The sequence below is a fragment of the Paroedura picta genome, chromosome 5 (assembly GCF_049243985.1).
Source record: "Paroedura picta isolate Pp20150507F chromosome 5, Ppicta_v3.0, whole genome shotgun sequence".
NCBI classification, from domain to species: domain Eukaryota; kingdom Metazoa; phylum Chordata; class Lepidosauria; order Squamata; family Gekkonidae; genus Paroedura; species Paroedura picta.
Genome location: NC_135373.1, coordinates 69,585,003 through 69,606,742, shown reverse-complemented (window position 1 = coordinate 69,606,742; position 21,740 = coordinate 69,585,003). Strand labels below are relative to the sequence as shown.

The window sequence follows — 21,740 nt, the reverse complement described above, 5'->3', positions numbered from 1 at the left end:
ATCTTCAGCATCTGACCTTCTAAGGAGCAGTAAGGGCTGATGTACATGTGTACATATAAAACTTAAAAACTTTATATGTACATGTGTACATATAAAACTTAAAAACATCAATGTATATCACACTCCATTTTGACACATGGACAAATGACCAAATAATCAAACACATTTCAGCTCCCTTTGAGGTCTTCTACATGTGATGTAATAATAGGGACTATTATAATGTGATGTAATGTACATCATGTGATGTAATAACATTCCATGAGACACGTGAGAATACACTCAGGAACAGGGAGGGCTTCTACAAGGGGAGCATTTTGAAGAATACATTTTCTAATTGGGGGCTCCAAGAGATATATTTGGAGACTTTTCATTAGTGTGAGAGCCTCTCCATTCATATTGTTTACCACCCTATAGTCCACATTAGTACATCACATGAGTACATTTAAATAATATACTACTGGAGAAGAACCCAAAGGGGGGGGGCTGAAATGCATTTGGTTATTTGGTCATTACATTAATGTTTTTAAGTTTTATATGTGCACATGTGTTGTAATATTTGCATTTTAATTTTTTATACTTATACCTATTCTGCTGCTGCTCAATCTTTTAAGCAAAACCCAATATGAACTATTTTATACAATACTAGCAATGATGAAAGTACAAACTCCTGCTCTGCAGCCACCAAACCATTATGGAGTTCCATATCATAATGAAAACCCTCAGTTACCTAGTTAGTCTTCATGGGGTGCCATCTTTCCAGGGACCAAGTTTTCTGAAGTAGCTTTCCTGTTAGTGGCCACAATATGTGCAATGATGACCTCTGGAGAACTCCCAGAAGGTAATGCTCTCACCCCAGTCTCCACAGTAGGAAGTTACTTCACCTGATTTGGATCTGTGAAATGGGATAATAGTTAAAAGGGAGATAATTTGGCTATAGAAAACAGGCAGAAACATAAAGAAACGCTCAGAGACCTGATAATATAAAATATTTGAGATCATTATGGATGTAGCTGGGGTGGCGCTGCAGTCAAGAGAGGATAATGCTCACATTAAACCTAATGTGATGATACATGCCAATGGAAACCCAGAATTCACTGATATTCATCTCTCGTGCTTGACCCAAGTGGACTCAGTGGGTTTCTCTTTATACTTAGTCTGTCTTGCTGCTTTCTTAAATGATGTGAGATGTGGTAGCAGTGCCTGATGAATACTCAGCTGTGTTCTCCCAAACACAGAAAAGTGATCACAAACCAGTCTATTATTTCTTTTTTGGGCACGGATGTGTTGCATGAATTTATTCAGCCCTGTGTTTCTCCTAAGCAGCCAGGAACATTTTAAAGACTGTTAGAAACCATTTCTACATAATAGAAGACATAATGGTTTTATAACTACTTATAATTCATTGATTATGAATGAGGGTTATATGATTACATAGCAAGGGGCAGTCTGAGGAGTGGAATGATGACATAACACACAGAAACATTATTTGGCAAGAAATAGGACACAGATTGTATTGAAACACAAATGAGCATGGCATAGCATGGAAAGATCCAGCTGTCTTGCAGCCAGCAGACTGAAAAGAAGTCCCTCCCCAGCAAGGCCTGGAGATGTGTGGGGAGACTCATGTGGTGTCACATGGGCATGATGCTTGCTGAGAACCTGAGAGGCAGCAGATGAGGTGGGGTCCTGTAGGCAACTGCCTGTACAAAGACTGCCCCTGCCATCCATAGGTATGAGCCAGACAACTGAACTAAGGATGGTGCTCTCTCAACATTCATGCAGTCTCTTAAGGAAGCCCCCATCTGGGGGGAAGGCAGCATACAAGCTCAACCACCCCCAATGTATCTGCCTCCATGCTAGATGTGACAGGATACAATGAACAGAGATATTGTACAATTTGCTAAACAATCATATTAATACAGGGTGGGAAGGGTGGGAAAAATTGCAGCCATGGTGGAAGAAGAAAAATGCAACCTGGCCACCGCAGCTCCTTTTAAAGGGGTAGGCAATCTAACCCCCCCCCTCTCATTCACCCCACTGCCCTGCAGCCAATCCAAGCAGTGGATTCCTTCAGCTCTGGCAGGAAACCATGGACAGGATCGCATTATTGCAGCCTCCTCTAATCTTGCGATGCCATCCTCCAGCCCTAGCATCCCTGCACTGCTGCAATCTGTGGCCTTGGAATAATCGGTGGCTGTGTTTGTGAATGAAAGTTATATGATGAATCGAGAGAGACTGTTCATAATATGATGGATATTATTATTTATTATTTATTCGATTTGTATGACTGCCGTTCTCGGAGACCGGCTTGCGGCGGTTCACAATAATTCACTACAAATCAATACATTAAAACCATTAAAATTCCCCATTAAAACCCCATAAACAATGACTCAGTCATAATGATGGCGATTAATAACTATTCCCACACTGGCCTACTGGATGAGCAGAAGGGAGTGGATGGATAATTGGGCATGGGTAAAACAATCTGCGGAACCAGGCCAGTCTAATACTGGCCTCCCCCTCTGGGGAGAGGGGCCTGATTGTAACCCCTGGGCCACCACCTGGCCTCAGACAAATGTCTGGTGGAAGAGCTCTGTTTTGCAGGCCCTGTGGAACTCAGAGAGCTCCAACAGGGCCCACAGCTCTTCAGGGAGCTCATTCCACCAGGTAGGGTCCAGGACCGAAAACGTCCTGGCCCTTGTCAAGGCCAGGCGTGCCTCCCGGGGTCCTGGGATCATCAGCAGATTCTTACCCATGCAGCGAAGTGCCCTGCAGGGGGCATAAGGAAGTAGGCGGTCCCTCAAGTATGCAGGACCCAAGCCGCGTATAGCCTTGAAGGTTAATACCAAAACCTTGAACCTGATCCAGAAACAAACTGGCAACCAGTGCAGCTGCTTCAACAGAGGCTGAACATGGGACCTCCAAGATGATTTAGTGAGGACCCATGCAGCTGCGTTCTGTACAAGCTGTAACTTCGGGGTTAGGGACAACTGTAGGCCCACGTAGATCAAGTTACAGAAGTCTAACCTAGAAGTGATTGTTGCATGGATCACAGTGGCCAGGTGTTCCAGGGACAGGTAGGGCGCTAGTAGCCAAGTTTGATGTAGATGGAGAAATGCCGTCCGGGCTACCTTGGTGACCTGGGCCTCCATGGACACATATAGATGTTAAATAACATGGGGGAAAGCACCGCTCCCACATGGGAGTGTAAAGAAGTCGGATAACTCCTCCCTCATAGCGACCCTCTGTGACCTGTTCTCTAGAAAGGAGGTTAGCCACTTAAGAGCCACCCTTCCAATCCCAGTATCAGTGAGGCGATGTACCAAAAGCTCATGGTCAACCACATCAAATGCAGCTGACAGGTCTAATAACATGAGACTGGCCGACGCTCCCTAGTCCAGCTGGCGTCAAAGATCATCTATCAGGGCTACCAGCACAGTCTCCACCCCATGGCCAGGACAGAAGCCAGACTGGTATGGATCAAGGGCCAAAGTTTCCTCCAAAAATGCTAGGAGCTGGTCTACGGCGGCCCTCTAAACTACCTTACCCAGGAACGCAAAAAGAGATACCGCGCAGTAGCTGGAGGGGTCCCGCGGATCCAGCAATTGTTTTTTCAGAAGAGGGCAAACCACTGCCTCCTTGAGCCACTGAGGGAATTCTTCCAATTTAAGGGAGAAGTTTATAATCTCCCTCATGGGAACACCTATCCGTGGGTCGCTGGTCTTAAGCAACCATGACGGACAGGGATCAAGGGGACAAGGGTATTTTAGCAGATAACTTTAATGCTAGAACTGGAAGTGACAAAGCTTTATTGGCTACCTGGCTGTGGCTTAATGTTCATGATAGTTTATTCCCTTATATATATTCAAGATCATCCCAAATCACCAATATTAATGGGGTAGGTTTGAATTTTTTATAAAAGAGTAATGTGAAAACTTTGCCTGATATGTGTGAATACACCATTTGCATAACTGCCAACCTCTACACTAGCAAGACATTTGTCCCTAGCAGGAACTGACCTGGAAAAAGTACAATGACAATCTAATAGTAGCCACTGTTTATAGTAGCCACTGTTAACATTGGATTATGTTAATCAAATCACAAGCATTTGTTTTGGTGGTGAGATCAGCATACACCTCTGCTGACTAGTAAATGTCCCTAACCATTCCACATGTACTCATGAAGTTACTTTCTATTGTTTGCTCCTAACCTCCATGGACTCCTAACCCAAAAACCAAACTGCAGAATAAATGACATGATCTGAAGATTTCTGTACGTTGTTGTCACTAATTTTGCAATTCAGATCCCTATATTTGTATTAATAAATGGAGCATTTTCAGTTCAAGTATTGCTCATTTACATCCCTAGTTCAAGACATTAATTGAATGAGTTTATAAAAGTATTTCTGCACTAACAGCTCCAGGGAGAAACTTTGAAGTTCTTATCCTGTAAAAACAACAACAACAATATGGGAAATGTGTGATGAAAATGACAATGTGCGAAGATTGGATAGCTTGGCACTTGAGTTCTATGGCTTTAAAATCCCCCCTCTACTTTTCTACTTGCTTTAATATCTTTTTATACTTACTTGAATAAACTGCCCCATTTAGGACCAGAATGCAAAATAAAATGTAACACTCCGTTACCTCCCTACCTGCTTGCTCTCCAGATTTATAATTCCACTCAAGGGCTTCACATGCCCGGTTTCCTTCCCATAGCCTCACTTATCTTTCTGAGTACATAAGGTACAAAATCCTCTTACTCTCGGCTGTCACCATCCTTTTGTACGTTGCCACTAGCTGAGCTTTCTCTGGCGCTGAGCTGTGTAGCAATCCAACTGAGTCTGTTAATTTATACGTAGCCAGAAACATTTGTTTTTCATAGAACAGTTGCTTCTTATTGAATTTGCCTCTGTTTTATATAAATGTGGAGTAATATGTGCCGAAAGCTTATGGGATTCTAGCTGTCCTATGTTCCTTATTTCTAAAAGGCATCTACTTAGCCAGAAATATGGGAATTACAAATACTTTGTTACCTCTGTCTAGGAACAGCTACTGTTCTGAATAATAGAAGGTCTTGTAACCTCTCTAGGTTAATCAGAGTAGTGTCAGTAATCCCTGTGAGCACTCCCATCATGGAAGCTATTTGGACAGGGACCTAGTAGCATGTATCTAATCATAAACTCCTTCTAATCACACATTTCTTTGTATATAGTAGCATGTATCTAACCACACACTATTCACCCACAGTGCCACTTTAGACTACATGTGCTACGTTTGAGTGCCCTTCTCTGTAATAAAAATATATATAGTAAAAATCAAACTATTATGCCATTGGTTGTTCTAGCTCACACATTCCTCTTTTTGTTGATTTTCAGCCACAAATGGTACAAATTGGTACAAATTGAGCCCTGCAAGTTTAGTTTAGGAATACATCTAGGGGAACATTCTGTTTTTACTTGAAACCCCAAGGAAGCAAATGAGCAAGTCATAGGCAGTGGACTTTTGCTTGTTCCTCCAAGAACTGAAATTCAAATATTCATTTCTTCTGAACATGGGAATTTAATTTATCATGATAATAGCCATTTATTGATCCTTTGAGAGTAGTAAAAGTTCATTAATTGAATTTTAAAACAATTAAATTTGTTTGAAACAGCGATTAATTTAGATCTTAGTTCCAACTAGCAGCATCAATAGTTCCAGCTACTGTCTATTCTCCTGGAACTAGAGTGTATTCAGGAGGCAGGTTTCCAATAGGCTAATGTTACTATTTCACTGGCCCTAACCAAAGGCCTGGCAGAAGAGCGCTGCCTTGCAGGTCCTGTGGAACTGTACCAGCTCCGTCAGGGGTCAGATGTGCTCTGAGAGCTCATTCCTCATTTTATTCTTGTAAAAGATTTGGTCAGTGAAAAAGAGACATAACTTTATCAATATATAGTGCAATCTTAAATGCATTTGATACATTTGAATGCCTGGAATTCCTTTGCTTTCCCGAATTTCTTCAAAGAAGGGTTCAATATATATAATAAAAATAAAACTGGTAAAAGGGGCAATCTTGTCTCCAGTAGTTAGTTGGAATGAATTAGAGGAAAAACCATCTTAAAACAGCCCGCGGCGCCGCAGGTGCCGCAGACTAAATAAAACGATAAGGGCTTGGGAGGCAGGATGTGTTCGGGATGAGGAAGGGTGCCGATTGGTCCCTTCCTCCGGACAGACTATTGGAGGGACCAATCGACAGGCGCAAAGCGCCTGCCGATTGGTCCCTCCGAGTCGCCGCCGGAGCAACTGCGAGCCGCGCGCAGCGTGGCTTGCAGTTGCTCCTTTGCTGGCAGCCTGATGCAGCGAGAGGCGCAAAGCGTCTCTCACTGCGTCAGGCCGCTGCCCAAGGGAGCCCCCAGCAGCCGTGCTACGTGCGACTGCCGGGGGCTCCCATGCCTCGCGCCCGCTGTATTTTAGGTACAGCGGGCTTGATTACTAGTTAATAAATATTTGTGTTTCTGTACCTGAATAATACTCTTGTATATAAGAATGAACTTATCACTTGCCTTCAGATGATTTAATAATAGAACAAAATATTCATGGCTAACCCAATCAAAAGCTTTTTCAGCATCAACTAGTAGAAACCTTTATTTTATGTTTCTTACTACGCATGTGGTGAATGATAAATGTACTGATATTATCAGTATAAATCTACACTGATTTGGATGAATATAATTTAATGTATTAAATATAGATGCCAGAATAGCCATGAAAATGTATTTTTAAAGGTTGGGTTAATAAATTTCCAAGCACCTATTGAATTAAAATCCTGTACAATTTTAGAGTTTATGCCCATTTACACCATAAGCTATTCAAGCTATTGTGCTATATCTAAGGTTATATTGTTAAAATCTCCTACAATAATTACATTTCCTACTGTGAAGCTTTCCAACTTAAACAGATATTCAAGAAGAATATCTGATTAATACTGGGTGCATATAATGCACAAAGAGTGTAATCAGTCCCTTAACTATTACCTCTAACAAAGATAAACCTTCCAAGGTCTCTATTTGCCTCCTTTGATATTAAAATTGAGAAACCCCTAGTTTTTGAAATGCCAGGGGCATCCAACTGGTAGGTAATCCATCCCATATTAAATTTAGTTCTGTGATTTTTCGTAACACGAGTTTCCTGTACAAAAGTCAACATTGGTTTATCTTTGTTAAGGTTTCTAAGCAATTAATTTATTTTCATGATATTGCTAAGCCCATTAAAGTTGATTGAAAACACGTTAATACTAACCATCTTCTTAATTCCAGTTGGCTATGTCATGTTATATTAAGAAGAAGAGGTGCAGAGTTCTGAAGAAGAATAGCAGGATACTTATTAAGTACTTGAATCTATGGGGCTTGTTCCTCAGGATTTCTAAATGGCTCGATGGAGGTACACAAACCTTTTTCTGACACACATGGGAATGCACTCATGATTTAGAGCTGGGCAAAAACTGAGAGTGGTGGTCTCAAGGGGTGCATATTTTAGAAGGTAGGCTCCAAATCAGATACATTTACATTAGAAAGATTAGTTGGAGCAGTACCTAACAGATTTTTCTTTGCCTCCCAGCAAGCCCTTTGATTTTACACATAAGTGCTTTCCTCACAATAATTTGACCGCTGAGGAAAACCCCTCAGGGTCGAAATGTGTTTGGTCCATTCTGTGTTGGTCTATTTCATGTGCGGTTAGACATTTGTTGTTTTTAAATTATGATGATTATGTTTTTAATATGTAGAATTAGTGCACTTTATGTAATAAATATTTGTAAAATTAAAAAAAAATTTTTTTGCAACTCAACCTTTAGGTTCCTAACTCTCCCTTTATAGGCCCTGCGAGCAATACTGCCTTGATAACTGGGCACAGTCTCTCTCCAAGGATGACGGTGGTTATTGGGGATGGATTAGGGAGTGTGAGAGAGTTTTTAGACTAATTTACCACCATTTTAGTTATTATCATTGTGGGGTTATATTGTATTTTATTATGTTACATTATATTTTATCTTTTGCTATAAACTGCCACAAGCCAAACTGGTGGGGATAAATAAAAATATAAAATAAATAAATAAATAAATATTAAACAAATTCTTATTCTGCTTCTATTTTATTTAATCAGACCTTTTCACTTATTCTGTTTATAGTTGGACTAAAATATTATATATCAGCCATAGTATATGCTCCTTTTGTTTTATAATCAGCTGTTCAAATTCAGTTGCATCTTTTAGAACTCTTTTCAGTGTTCATCATGATCTTCTTTAATCTTGAAGCTGATTGAAGCCATTTAACATTTATCACTTAATCTCTGATATTTTGCCATAATTTGATTTCCCCCTGAGTATTTATCATCATATCATATGTTTAAAAATCATTTTTATTTGTGTTCTCATTGTGGTAGACTTCTTAGAGACTTAAATAAATTCTGACATGTAAACCATATTTAGGACTGCCAATCCTCCTCTTTTTTCTCAACATTATATTTTGAAGCTTATTAGTTTTTTTTTTCATCCTATGTAAATGGGTTTGTCTCTGCCACTGTTTGAGAATTCTCTCCTTTATGTAAATGGATAACAATTGTAACAGAAAGTGTAGTTTTGGCAGCACATTCATTTTGAATGATTCTTCTTATCCATGAAATTTTAATTTGTTAGCAGGGTGGCATTACTACCAATGAATACGCAACTCGTATTGGCATTAATATAGCCATAGCCATTTATTATGCCTCCACCTCAAAGGGTTAGCCCAGCACAGTAAGGAAGCCTGACCCCTCAGCCGTCCAGCTGCTTAACCCGAAGATCTCTGGATGCCGTGAGCCCTGCTCCATCCCATCCGGAAATGCCTCTGGAATCCCTCACCAGGGAAGTGAACATTGCGGGGCCCACCAGGCATCCACCTCAATTTGGTACCCTTAGGCCATTTGGCTATGATCTCCTGGCCTCCAGCTGGGTAGACTGCACTCATTATCTGCCAGTCTCGTTAAGGAGATCCCTAACCCACAGGGATTCCAGTACATAAACTGGACTCCCTGCCTACATGCTTCTACCATGCCTAAACCATCACTAGATGGGGCTAAAATGGTCCTGTACTTGCCAACCCCGTGGAACTGCCTAAACATTTCATTGTTGTTGCGCAAATGTGACTCAGCCAGCAATCACACCCCCATTCAGAAAGGTGAACTCCATCTCTCCGAAACAAAGGGGGTAAACACAATGTAATCTCAGGGTGGTGGATGACCTTGCTCCCCGGCTCCACCATTGCCTTGTGTACCACTTTATTTACTTTATGCTTAGCCCAGCTGACCCTGGTTGTTGAGCCAAACTCCATAACAACCTGTCCAAGAGGTTGGATCAAAGCAAGAGCGTCCCCAACAAACATTGCTTCAGCACTGTCAAGTCTGATAAAATTCTTGCACTTAGGTCCTGCCCCGACATCCCTAGCAGGTCATTTTCACCCAAGTGGATGATCAGGAATGAAGGTGCCCCTGCGTGGAATATGACATCTGAGACAATCCTCAGAAGCCACGAACGGACAAGGTAATGTGGATGAAGTCATCCAACCAAAGCTTTATGCCCCATCCTGAATCCATGGCATAACAACCTGCCCAGAACAAGATGCTGTGGCCAGCGATGAGGACTGACACCTTCAAGGAAATCTGCCCTAAAACAAGCCAAAGATCTGTCATGCTATACATGGTGGATGTAATCATAAGCCCGTCAGCACCACTGCCCCAATCCCATAATAGCCTGAGGGGACGCCCCATCCAGGTAAGACTGCATGGCTGTGCCAATCCTGAAAGAGTGCATCCCATAAGATTTGAACCCTAGCCCTAGTTTCTCAAGGCAAGTCTTCATGACTGCCATGAATTCAAAATGTGACAGACTAGTCCCACCTTTGTGAATCAATATCCTAGTTCGAGTCAATCCCCAACGACAGGGGTCCCCAACCTATTTATCACTGGGGACCAGTCAATGCTTGACAATTTTATTGAGGCCCGAGGGGGGTAGTCTTTTGCTGAGGGCCACCACCGCTGCCTGAGCTCCTGCTCCACTTGTTTTCCTGTCAATGCCCCTGACTTCCCACCACCTGCTGAGGGGCGCTACCAGCAGCAGCTGCGCAGTGCCACACCAAGGGGGAGCCCCAGCCATGGTGGCTGCTGGAGAGCATCAAAGGTGAGCCGGCAGTAGAGTGGCAAGGCAGCTCCTAAGGCAGCAGCCAGAGAGGAGGATGAGGAGGAGCCGTGGCACGGTACCAACTGATCTACGGATCGGTACCAGTCCCTGGACCGGGGGTTGGGGACCACTGCCCGAGGAGACTTCCAGATAAGAAAGGAATCTGATTCATTAACCCAACCCAACCCAACTCCCTGAAGTAAATAAAATGCCTAACAACTATTCACACTTTAGTAGGGGGAAATTTCCATCTTGCCATGTTCTACATCTGAAGATGCCAGCCACAGTTGCTAGTGAAACATCAGGGACTAAAACTACCAAAGCCACACAGCCTTGAAAGGCCACAACAACTAGTTGACTCTGACTGTGAAAGCCTTTGACAAGCCACAATCCTTAACTTGGGTCTCCCAGTTGCATTAGGCCAATTTTCAAAAATGCACTGCTTTCCTATACTCAGAAACGTATCTGTGTGTAAAATCCAGTATCAATAAATGCAACTGGGGGGAAGGTTTAACTGAAATGAAATTTGTCTGTGACAAGACACTGGAGGTTGGATAATTTTGTTATCTTTTCCAGTATAGACCTTCAATCTTAGTTTTTCCAGTTTATCAACCAAAGCAGATGAGACATGGGGGATCTGTGATTAGGATCTCTCGTTTAACAACAATCAGCCCTATATGGTTTCTTTGAAGGCTGGGGAAGACTCACTGGAGGAAAGTGCAGTTTAAGTTTCCCTTTTGAATGCCTTTCCCATTATTTAAATCACCCCAGTACTCTAAACAAAACAACTGGCTCTGTGGAGGTGAAAAAACTTTACACCTTTTCTTTATATGGCGCTAACAGCTGCTTCTGACCTCCAAACCACCATATGGGATTGTGTCATGCCATCTTTGCACTGTGTAAGAACCTTGGAACTAGACAGCTAGTCTTTAGGTTTTTGCATCCTTATAGATCAAAGGGGCAACTTGTGAGAATCAGTTTTCCTGCATTTAGTTAGGGGTGGGACTCCAAGTCTATATAATCCCATTACCCTATTGTTCACCATTTTCACCAATTACTCTGCTTTATGTATCTCCTGAAGATGCTTGCTCTGCTGTAATTCCCAATAAAAACTGTACCGCATTTGGACTAAATGGAATTGTCGCGGGTCTGTCTTAAAAAGGGATTTTTCTGTGGGCTGCTTCCCTAGGATCCCGATAGACTGCTAATTAGCATTCTAACAGAAATCCTGGGAGAGATCCTAGATGATTTTTTACATTTCTACTTTTGGCTTTCATATAGTTCACAGCTGTGATATGGCAACTGTTCTTACTTCAACAACAGCATATGGAATATGACTTGTGTATCTTTACAGAAACACTGGTTGAAAACTTGGGTTCTTTGTTACTGTGGGATATCCTTTGTTACTTTCAAGTGCTTCATAATTAGAGGTCATAAACTTCCTATTTCAGAAGGCAATTCAACTGAAAGTTTTGTCTGGCAAATTTTTTTACTCAGTAGTGTGTCATCTATGCAGTGACAGAATGAGGACAAGACTGAAGCACACTCAGACTTTCACAATTTTAACCATGAAATTGGAGTGGGGTTACTGTTGGAATTAAAATCAGCAAGTAGTTTGGTGAAGTCAGCCTTGAAAGCTGTTGTTAAGTGAGCCGCTACGTACTCACTAGTGCACCTAATGGTTACTCTGAGGCTGCAGTGGAAAAATCCCAAGCACATAGCTGGGATTCCTTTTGATTAATGTGGGCTCCCACCCACTTCATCCTTTTTCAGTGTTTGTGCTCTGAAGCAAGCTAGTAGTAGTGTTCTCCATTGAGACTCTCTACTGATATGTAGTCATGTGGTCTGCCTGCAGCCAACCACAAGAGGCTTGCAATGTATTTCCTTTGTAACTATCTTTTAAACTTTTGTAATCTGCTTCAGTAAGGGGACTAAAGCAGATAAATATGATGTATTTTTATGTATAATCTTTTTTTCTCTTTTAAACCTCAAAACACTGTGAATCTGGATCTGTGTCTCATCCACAAAGATAACTACATACTTTCATGCCCAGCCCAAAAGTCCCAACAGTTACACAGTTCTATGCCCATTGAAAGCAGTTGACTAAGAAGAGTGCAACTCTGTTTAGGACCTCATGGTGAGCTCCCTGTAAAACTATGTATTTAACATAGCACAGCTAATGAACATTGCTATGGTAACCCTGTAAAGACAATATACCCAAACTCATTTTCTTTTCCTGCGAAGTCACTTTATTACAGTTTATTTTAAGATTAAAATGGAAGCTCTTTAGTTTCTAATTGCATGTCTGTTTATATTGAAGATGATAATTATCTAGACATGAATCCTACCCCACGGTGCCAGAGAGCTGGTAAGCATCACATTTTTTCCCTACTTGTAACCTGTTAGTGATTCATCAGTTCAACCTGCAGCAAGTCTTGTGCTACCATATGATCAAGGCTCACACACTACCACAAAAGAGAACATGTTGAATACAATGTATGTTTATTCAAAGATTGAATAGTAAAGACAGAAGGAGAGTGAGTGGGCAACGGAGGAAGACTGTGAATTTAGTAGGCGAGCAGTTTTATGTGGTGTTCACATAAGGAAAATAAAAAAGAGGCAAAGCTTTATATGAATTGTAATGAAATAGGCATTCATATGCAAAAAGGAGCTCTTCCACCAGGCATTTGGCTGAGACCAGACGTAATCAACAGCGACCAAAGGGCCCCTGCTCCCCCCCGCCCCCCTCAGAATTCCATCAATAAGCCCTGGACCTGTTTGTACTGCTATATTGTTATACTGTTATATTGTGCTGTTGTACTGTTATCTGGTTACAATTATTAGTTATTAGTATAAGGTTATTACATGTTTTTATAGACTGCTTTATGTATTGTTCCTTGTTATGATGTAAACCGCCCTGAGCCTCCGGGGAGGGCGGTATATAAGTATGATACATACATACATACATACATAAATATGGAGAGTAACCTCTGCTGAAGACTTCCTGTTCTGTTTGTAGGTTAGCATTCCTCAGAGAAGACTGAACCCTAGTTTGCATGCTTAAAAATTCCCTGTGTAGAACATTCTTGTTACCGCAGCTGAGTGGGCCATGGCTTCCATGCCATTATCCCATCCTCCTGAAGTCCTGCTCATGATATTTCTGTTTCTGGTGAAAAGGAAAGGTCACCAAAATCTATTACTTCTGTGTATTTGTGACAATGAGAAATTCTCCACCTCTAGGATCACGGAGACTTATTTTCAGGGCTTTCAAGACCTGCCTATTGTATAAAAAATAATAATACATTTTGCCACACTTACCAACATTATCAACATATCTAATTTTGAACATTGCCCCAGAAAGCAGATCCAGAAATCTACACAATGGAGCCATGTACAGAGAAGGGGGGAGGGTCCTACAAAATTGACACAGCAACACCCAGATTAACTCAGTTCACCCTTAAATAGGAACAGTTAGGCAAAAGAAGGTAAGGGGCTGAGTATAAGTAAGTAAGAGGGGAAAGCACTTGGGAGTGGGTGTTGGAGAGAAGAAGGATGATGCCAAAGAGACAGAAAAGGAGAAGAGCTGGACAGGATGAGAGACATGACTGATGCCACCTTCCTGCAGTCAGACTTACCTGGGAGTATCTTGAATTCTCTATGGCTTACATAAGCTGTCTGAAGCCACTCAAATTAACACAGAGCAGTTAGGAGCAGAAGCAGTATGTTGTGATCCTGCAATTCTCTGCCACTCATTCATTATGTCTCCATAGTCTTAAGGTTATTGCTCTGCATAAAAGGATATATTGCTTATCCAATGTAAAAGATGAGCACAGTATTAAAATACAAAGGGCTTGACTTCTCAAGATTCTCTATGCTTGCTGGCAAATGACGAAAATTTACTAATATACATACGTATTAAGAAGATCAGATCTTGAAAGGCTCATAATTTAGCATGGAGAGATAATTTATGGTCCAATATTGTTTTGAATGGACATAGTTGGTATAATTCCCAATAGCTTTTCAGTTGCTGACTAAAGCCTCTTTGCTAGGTTTGAAAGTTGCTGTCATGAACTGCTTTAAATATTTTTTTTAATGCTGTCAAAAAAGGGTGAGGAAAGGATATGTCAGTTTTTTGCTGCTGTGGTACTATTTTTTATTACTTAGGATGTCAGACAACAGAAAAACTAATGGGCCTTCTGACACTACAAAGGATTTGTTGTCTCCTTGTAGATTAGAAATGCCTTAACAGGGGATCCAGCTGTAACAATTATTGAAAAAAATTGATTGTATCCAGCAACTGAAAAACTGGGACATTCAGTTCTTTTTCCTGTGCTTTATGATTCGTGGCACAGCCTTCTGTAGGAACCTAATATTAGAAGCTGCTGAAGTTTAGGTAATCTTAACTAGCCAAGGGACAAATGGGTTGATAAATTACCCTGGAGGAAGCAATTGCAATATGTGCCGGTTATATCAAAAGGAAAGAGGATTTACTGGGTTTCAAAAACAGTGACACTTTCTTCTACATAGTTACATTGGAAAATATGTAGGAGAAAAGAATGTCAGAACTGCAGTCAGCTCAATAAATATTTCACACCGAATAACAATCTTCAAAATGTTCAATAAATATTGGTGGTCTCAAAGTAGCATGCTAAGAATAATTTGTAGGTAGTCCATCTTTGTCCTGACTGAAAGTGAAGAGGAAGAAACCAACTCCAACAACATTCCAAATAAAGAATACTTAAATGTCTTTTTATTGTTCCTTTTAATTCTGTTGTAGTACTTGATTAAAGATGGGTCAAGCCAAATCAGTATCCAGATAATGTACCCTGTCAGCCACTGAGGAAACATTGCTGTTTGAAAATAGGTACAACTTGCCTTCTTTTGTGAGATCTTAAAATGGCCAATGGGTAGTGCAAGACCCAGTGTGGCTTTAGATTGCTGCTGAGTGAGGCTTCCTGTGTTAGTGGGTAGCAACTCACAGCTTAGAGAGAACACTGTATTTATCCACTATACCACAAAAGGAAATATGAATTTGCTTCCAAGACCAGACTCAAGTTATAGGCAACACTTGGAGCCTTTTCGCACGGGGATCTTTGTTGCAAATTGTTTGCGGAATGAAAAATCGCCATTTAAAATAGTGGAATTCGTCGTTATGCATACCTGCCTTTGTAGTGGAATCAGTTGCGTTTTTTAGCGTTTCCCACAGGCTTCCGGTCTCGGCAGAAATCGCTAGAAAGGAAGCGCTATTGCCAAGCTCGTCCCGCCCCTGGCCGTCAAGCAGCCAATGGGCAGCCGTTAGCATGCTCCCAAACAGCCCCTTTCCCTTTAATAAAGGTTTTTTTTAAAAAAAACAGACCCATAGCAACGAATCTAGGTAGATTCGTTGCAACGGAGAGACCCATCCAGCTGCCTAATGTGAGCTGTCGTTTGATTGTATGATCGTTGGCACGCTGCCTCGAGTGATAAAAAAAAAATCCCCCCCCCTCTCACGGGCCCGATTTTCGGCTGAATTAATGTGTAAAAAATAAAGGTACTTTATTTCAGCAAACGGGCTTTTATGTGGTTTGTGCTTAGTGACTAAAGGTGAAGGACTGAAGCCAGGGAAGCCTCTAAACAGAAAGAGGCTCGCTGGTGCGTTTATCCCCGCTCGCTCGGAGAAAAAAAAATGGCGATCGCTTCGCCGGAAGTTTGGAGGACAGGCTCAGGAGGAGGGACTTTGAAGAACCTGCAACAATGGTAACGCACAGGTCTTTAGCGCTATTGTTGCAGATTGGTTGCAGGAGTGTATCGCTATCCGGAGGGTGAATCCACTTTTCTGGATTCCCCTGAAAGCGCTACAACGAAGCGCTTTTTGCGGGTCGGTTTCAGGATTGTTGAAGATTGTCTACGACGTCGTGGGTTATGGCAAATTAGTAGCGTTTCCAAGTAGCAACCATTGTGCTATTTTGAAGCCGTGCGAAATGGCCCTTGATTTCCCTTTAACATACCTGTTCTATTTAATACATTTGCACTGCTTTTGACATGTTCATCTTAAAGTTTTGGTAATATCACATATTTCTGCCATAATACAGACAGTATGGATGAATAATGATTCATGCTGTGATTATCATGCTGACCTCATGTTTAATAGAATCATAGAGTTGGAAGGAACCTCCTAGGTCATCTAGTCCAACCCCATGCACAATGCAAGAACTTACAACTACCTGCCTACCCACAGTGAGCCCAATTTCATGCCCAAGTGATCCTCTCCACCAAAAATCTCTGGAATTCAACCTGGTCTGGAGGTAATTCACCTGCCATCCCACAGTGGTGATCAACAATTCCCTGGATATGCAAAGAAGGGCCACAAGAAACAAACACTGGCATATCCCTTCCAGCCCAAGGAAGGCAAGGATACACAAGGGCTCATCTGCTGAAAATTTTCCTGGTTTCTTAGCTTTCAAAACAAGGCAGAATCAACACTCCATCAAAAAGTATATTTGCAAGTACAACAGCAGGATGCCTGATTTGAAGGAAAGCAGAATTTCAGTACCAGATAAATGGATTATATCTGTAGATATATCACAAAGTACACGCAGACCTTTGTATGGAACTGAAAATAAGTAGAATTACTAACTTTCCATTAAAAAAACACCTTAAGACATTGTTCAAAAAGAATTGGGGTTCCACTGTCCCTGTCCTTTATACCAGCTGTCCCTGTCGGTGACCAGGACCGGTCTGTGGATCAGTTGGTATCGGGACACAGCTCCTCCTCATCCTCCTCCCTGGCTGCTGCCTCGGGGGCTGCCCTGCCACTCTTCTGCCTTTGGTGCTCTCCAGTGGCCGCCATGGCTGGGGCTTCCCCTCAGCGTGCCACTGCATAGCTGGTGCTGGCAGCGCCCCCCAGCGGGCAGCGGGAAGTCAGGGATGCTGGTGGAAAAGCAAGCGGAGCAGGGGCTCAGGCGTCGATGTCCCTTGGCAAAAGACTACCCCCCCCCCGGCCTCAGTAAAATTGTCAAGCGTTGACTGGTCCCGGGTGATAAAAAGGTTGTGGACCACTGCTTTATACTTTAACTGTCTTCTTGCCAACAGTAGGCAAGATACTTTTAAAAGTAAAAAATTGAAGCAAGTAATGAGACTGGCAATTTGTCAGTAATTTATGTGTGAGAATGGGCAGGGCCTAATGAGCCTTTGGTCCAGCTAGACTTATCATTGGCCATTAGTGATCTGATTGGCTGGCTAGATTTTTAAAATGTTGCTTCTGGAGCAGCTGCCACCACAGCAGATCTTCCATGCATGACTGAAGATGAGCCCTGTGTATGCCAGAAAACATCTTTAAACCATAAACAGTTTCTCTCTGAAATGCTGAAAAGTTACTATAAGAGTTATGCATGACCTCACACCCTGGCATTTAGTAGATGGCTGTGCCTCCTAAGCTTGCCATTTTGTTCTTGTGCCCACTACCCTGTGTCAGAATTCCAAAGGTATCCTCAGGCTTGACAAGGTTGGGGAGCTGATCTACACATTACAATGTCTTCGTTGTGGAACAACATGAAGACTCTGCATCAGACTTTTTGTGCCTCCCAGATGCAAAGGAGAAGCAGCTTTAGCCTCCCCTTTGCTGTTTTTGTCTCTGTACACTGCCCCATCAAACTGCAATTGGCGCATTTGTGAAACTTTTGTGTAGCCATTTCAGTACCATGAAGCCAGTAGCACTGCATGTGGTGGATTGCAGACATGTAAATAACTTGGGGGGAGAGGCTAAAGTTCCCTGCCTGTTTTGGTCCTAAACAGGAAAAAATCCAGTGTGCCCCCAGGAGGTGCCAAGCTCCCGTTATGGATGTGATGGAAAGTTCTCATGTTATTTTGCAACAAACACAAGGACTTTAGAATATGTAGATGGAGTGTCTTAGTTTCTGTTTCTGTAAATAATTTCTCTATTGGCATGGTGAGCTAAATTTAAGGATTTGATTTAAGCTGATTTAATCCTCTTACTGATTACAAGATGCTAAATTTGCTTCAGTCTACACACTTTGATTTGATTCCTTTCCAGATCCATCTGCAGTGAAGAAGAATGAAATGTGTCAAGAGATGGGAAGAATTACAGATAATAGGATGGGCAGAAACAGTTTATACTACATGATGGTAAATAGTGGCAGCTTTAAAAACAACCATTGGTAGGAAGTTATTTGGTTGGTGCAGCTGCTTGCTTGGCAGCTCTGTCCATTACTTTATGCATGCACTATGAGCATCTCTCTCTCTCTCTCTCTCTCTCTCTCTCTCTCTCTCTCTCTCTCTTTCTCTGGATGTCTGAAGTGGTGCTACATTGAAAATGAGAAGAGCCATCCAATATGCACCCAGCTAGCTTTTCTCCATGCAGGCGTTATAATTTTAAAGCACTCACTCTACATAGCTTATGTGAATTTTTACTGCTAGCTAAAAAGACAGCAGAGATTTATGATCTGATCTACACATATCCTCAGTTTCCTTTGAAAGCAGCTGGAGTGTGCATTGGGGGAAATAAACTAGGGAAGAAAATTTTAAGCTCACCCTTCATCCTTTTACCCAACACCAATCAGATATATTTTCAATAGTGAGTTAACAGGACAACTTCTATTCTTATTTTGAGGGTGTTTAAATGATTTGGTTGACTAGCAGGAGGGCATCTTGGGCCCAAAGAAAGACATGCACAACATTTCTTTTGGCTTAAAACATGGTCACAGCTTTTATTAACCCCATAAGAGTGCTGGGACAGCATGGGAGAGGGAGCCTTGCCTGGTAGTCAGACAACTACCAAAACCTAGACCCCAGCGGCCTGCAAATGAGTACCCTCCAGTTCCCGGCTGGGAATATGGGTCTCCTTGCTGCTGGGTTACCACCGAAAGGGAAGTGTCCACCTGAGGCACCAAGGGGGGCAAGTTCCATGTCTCCACTCCTGCTCACAATCCTGCCACCTCTTATGGAGGCCCCCAACCTTTGAAGTCCAGTACACAGACTGAACTCCCCCCAAAACAGGCTCCATCCCATGCGTCACTGCAAGCTGTGACAAATTCACGATAAATGCAACAACATAGGTGAACAACTTAACTATAACCCAACATAATAAAGGGGCAGTGAGAGGGAAGCTGTCGTCCAGCAGCAACCTGTGATGAGGCATGGACATCATTACAGCGATCACATCATTCCTGTTTCCAGGCACAATTCAGTTCTTATATTTAAGGCCCCAAATGGATTGGGGCCAGGACTGTTTCTTCCCATACTGTCCAGCTCCCATGTTAAAATATGTCTCTCAAGCCCCTGCTCCCTCCACACTCAGAATTAGAGGTGAAGTGGGTGGCAACAAGACAGGGCCTTTTCTATGATAGTACCATGCCTTCGGAATGCCCTCCTCCTTGAAGTTCAACTGGTACTTATTTCATTTTAGGCACCAGGTTAAAATACATATTTTTAACCCAGGTTTTAATTATGGATTTATGTTGTCAGCTTTTTAATGGTATGCACTTTGTTATGGATAGTTTTATGCTGCTTGTGTTTTTAAAAAATTGTGTTTTAAAGGTTTCTGTTTGATACAATAGTTTTTAAGTTTAAGCTGCCTAGAGCAGGGCTCTGAAGAGTCACCATAGGAACATTCTAAATAAATGGATATTGAAAAAATTAAATTATAAAAATAGGATTTTATACTTTCTTTATGACATAGTCTGAATCAGTTACAGGGAGATTAAATTTGGACAAGGGAAAGATGTTTTTATCTTATATAAAAATGGCATAGTAAAAGTAATTAAAAAAATGTTGATGACACAAGATAGCCCAAAATTAAATTGAGCTTTTAAGCTAACTTAAAAGCCCCACTTGATTGAAGGAGAGTGCAACTGTAAAGACAGATTACAAATTGACATTGATAGAATACTACTTGTTAACGAATATGTAAGTCCATTGAGTTCAATATATGCCTATGTGTGCAATATATGTATGTGAAATTATCTGTGTAAATTATTAATGCTAGCATTAAATTGAAAGGTATCTAGGGCAGTAGAAAAATCAATGCATTTTACATCTACATAATTTTTCTAAGGCAGCAACCCTGCCAGTTTCAGTGTAAGATGAAGCCAACTTCATAGCATGAAAACTGTAAAGATTAGATTTCTTTGGGGAACAACTGTCTTTCTGATGCTAGTTTAAAATAAATCCTTTTACACTTGAAACCTACAATAAAGTCTCAATTGAACTTTGGTCAGAGACAGCAAACATATCCCAGAAACATTTAAAATGCATTTCATGCATTCATCTCAAATACAGAATACAGAATACAGATGAACTGGAAATCACAGCTTTAGGGTATATGCTTCTCAACTGTGTGTTTTTAGAAGCTGGGGGTTGGCATGCAAAAGGCATTGGTCCAAAGGTCCACTTCTAGCGGTTTCCGAAGAGGGTGCCCACATCCTACCATTACATCCAATGGAGAGTCCGTCCCATAGCATATAATGGAGGGATGGGGGTAACCTCTTTGGGAGTCCCTAGATATGGACCCCTTGGACCAATCATTCTGAAATTTAGTGAAGAGTCAGGGAAGAGCCTCCCAGAGTGACCCTGGAAGTTTGGAGGTTCTATCTCAATCCATAACCTTCCCAGGCCCCAGAAAAGCCAGAAGTGCTGAAATTCCCATTATAGAATATGGAGGAAGGGGATTGGCTGCCTGGATTGATTGACAGGTGGGAAAGAGTCACATATAAGGCGTGTGGATATTTTCTGCCATTCCCAGCATCACATTTGAAGGGTAAGGAGCATGAAATGGTGGCAGACAAGGCGAGACAGAAGAAAAGGTGAGGAATGGCTAGGGAGTGAGATAACATTTAGCGCTTTGCCATTCAGCTGGCAAAACTCAATTTGTACTGATGTGCAGAAATGATTCAAATCAATGCTGCGGATTCCTGGTGGTGTTTCCACGCCTGCCTTTTGCCTGAGAGGGAAACCACCCACTCACCCACTCACTCGTTGCTTTGAATAGAGACAGTTCTACAAAACCATTTCTATAACTGACCTTCATAGAGTTGCTTTTGTATTTTTGTCTTTGAGGGGGAGTGAAACCCTTTTGCTTTTTCACATTGTTAAACTGTAGTTTTTGGAACACTCATCACAACTGACATGGCACTATTCTATCTCCTCCCTCACTTACACATTTATTTCATGATCTTTTCCATAACGGGGGCATAGCTAACAGTAGCAACAGACTTCTTCAATCAAAACAAGGCACAATGTGCCCCTGCATCAAACTGTCATTGATACCCACAAGTGGTCTAGGGCAAGCCAGGCCACTAGCACCTGACACTCTTAAAGACTAGCAGCAACCATGCTTGGACCATCTGACCTTGCTCATGAACTCCACTTCTCTGTACAGACTGGGCATCATGTACACATCATCAATCAAGACAAAGAACATCCTCCTTCCTGACCATCTTCTCCCTCTTGACCATTGTTTTGACAAGTGTGGCAACCAGACTTCTTTCTCCAAGACTCATCATGAAGAGAAATGGTTTGTTTCCCCCCATCCCCCCTTGCTGTCCAAAGCCAGC

The 21,740-nt window shown here is 41.9% G+C and overlaps 1 long non-coding RNA gene across 1 annotated transcript in view; it reads right to left on the bottom strand.

Moving 5' to 3' along the window:
- LOC143839076 (uncharacterized) overlaps nucleotides 1-21,740 on the bottom strand; it is a 137,360-nt gene that overhangs the window by 26,938 nt on the left and 88,682 nt on the right. The window contains exon 2 of the long non-coding RNA XR_013231587.1: nucleotides 728-892. This is a non-coding gene — a long non-coding RNA (uncharacterized LOC143839076). The remainder of the gene's footprint in view (nucleotides 1-727; nucleotides 893-21,740) is intronic.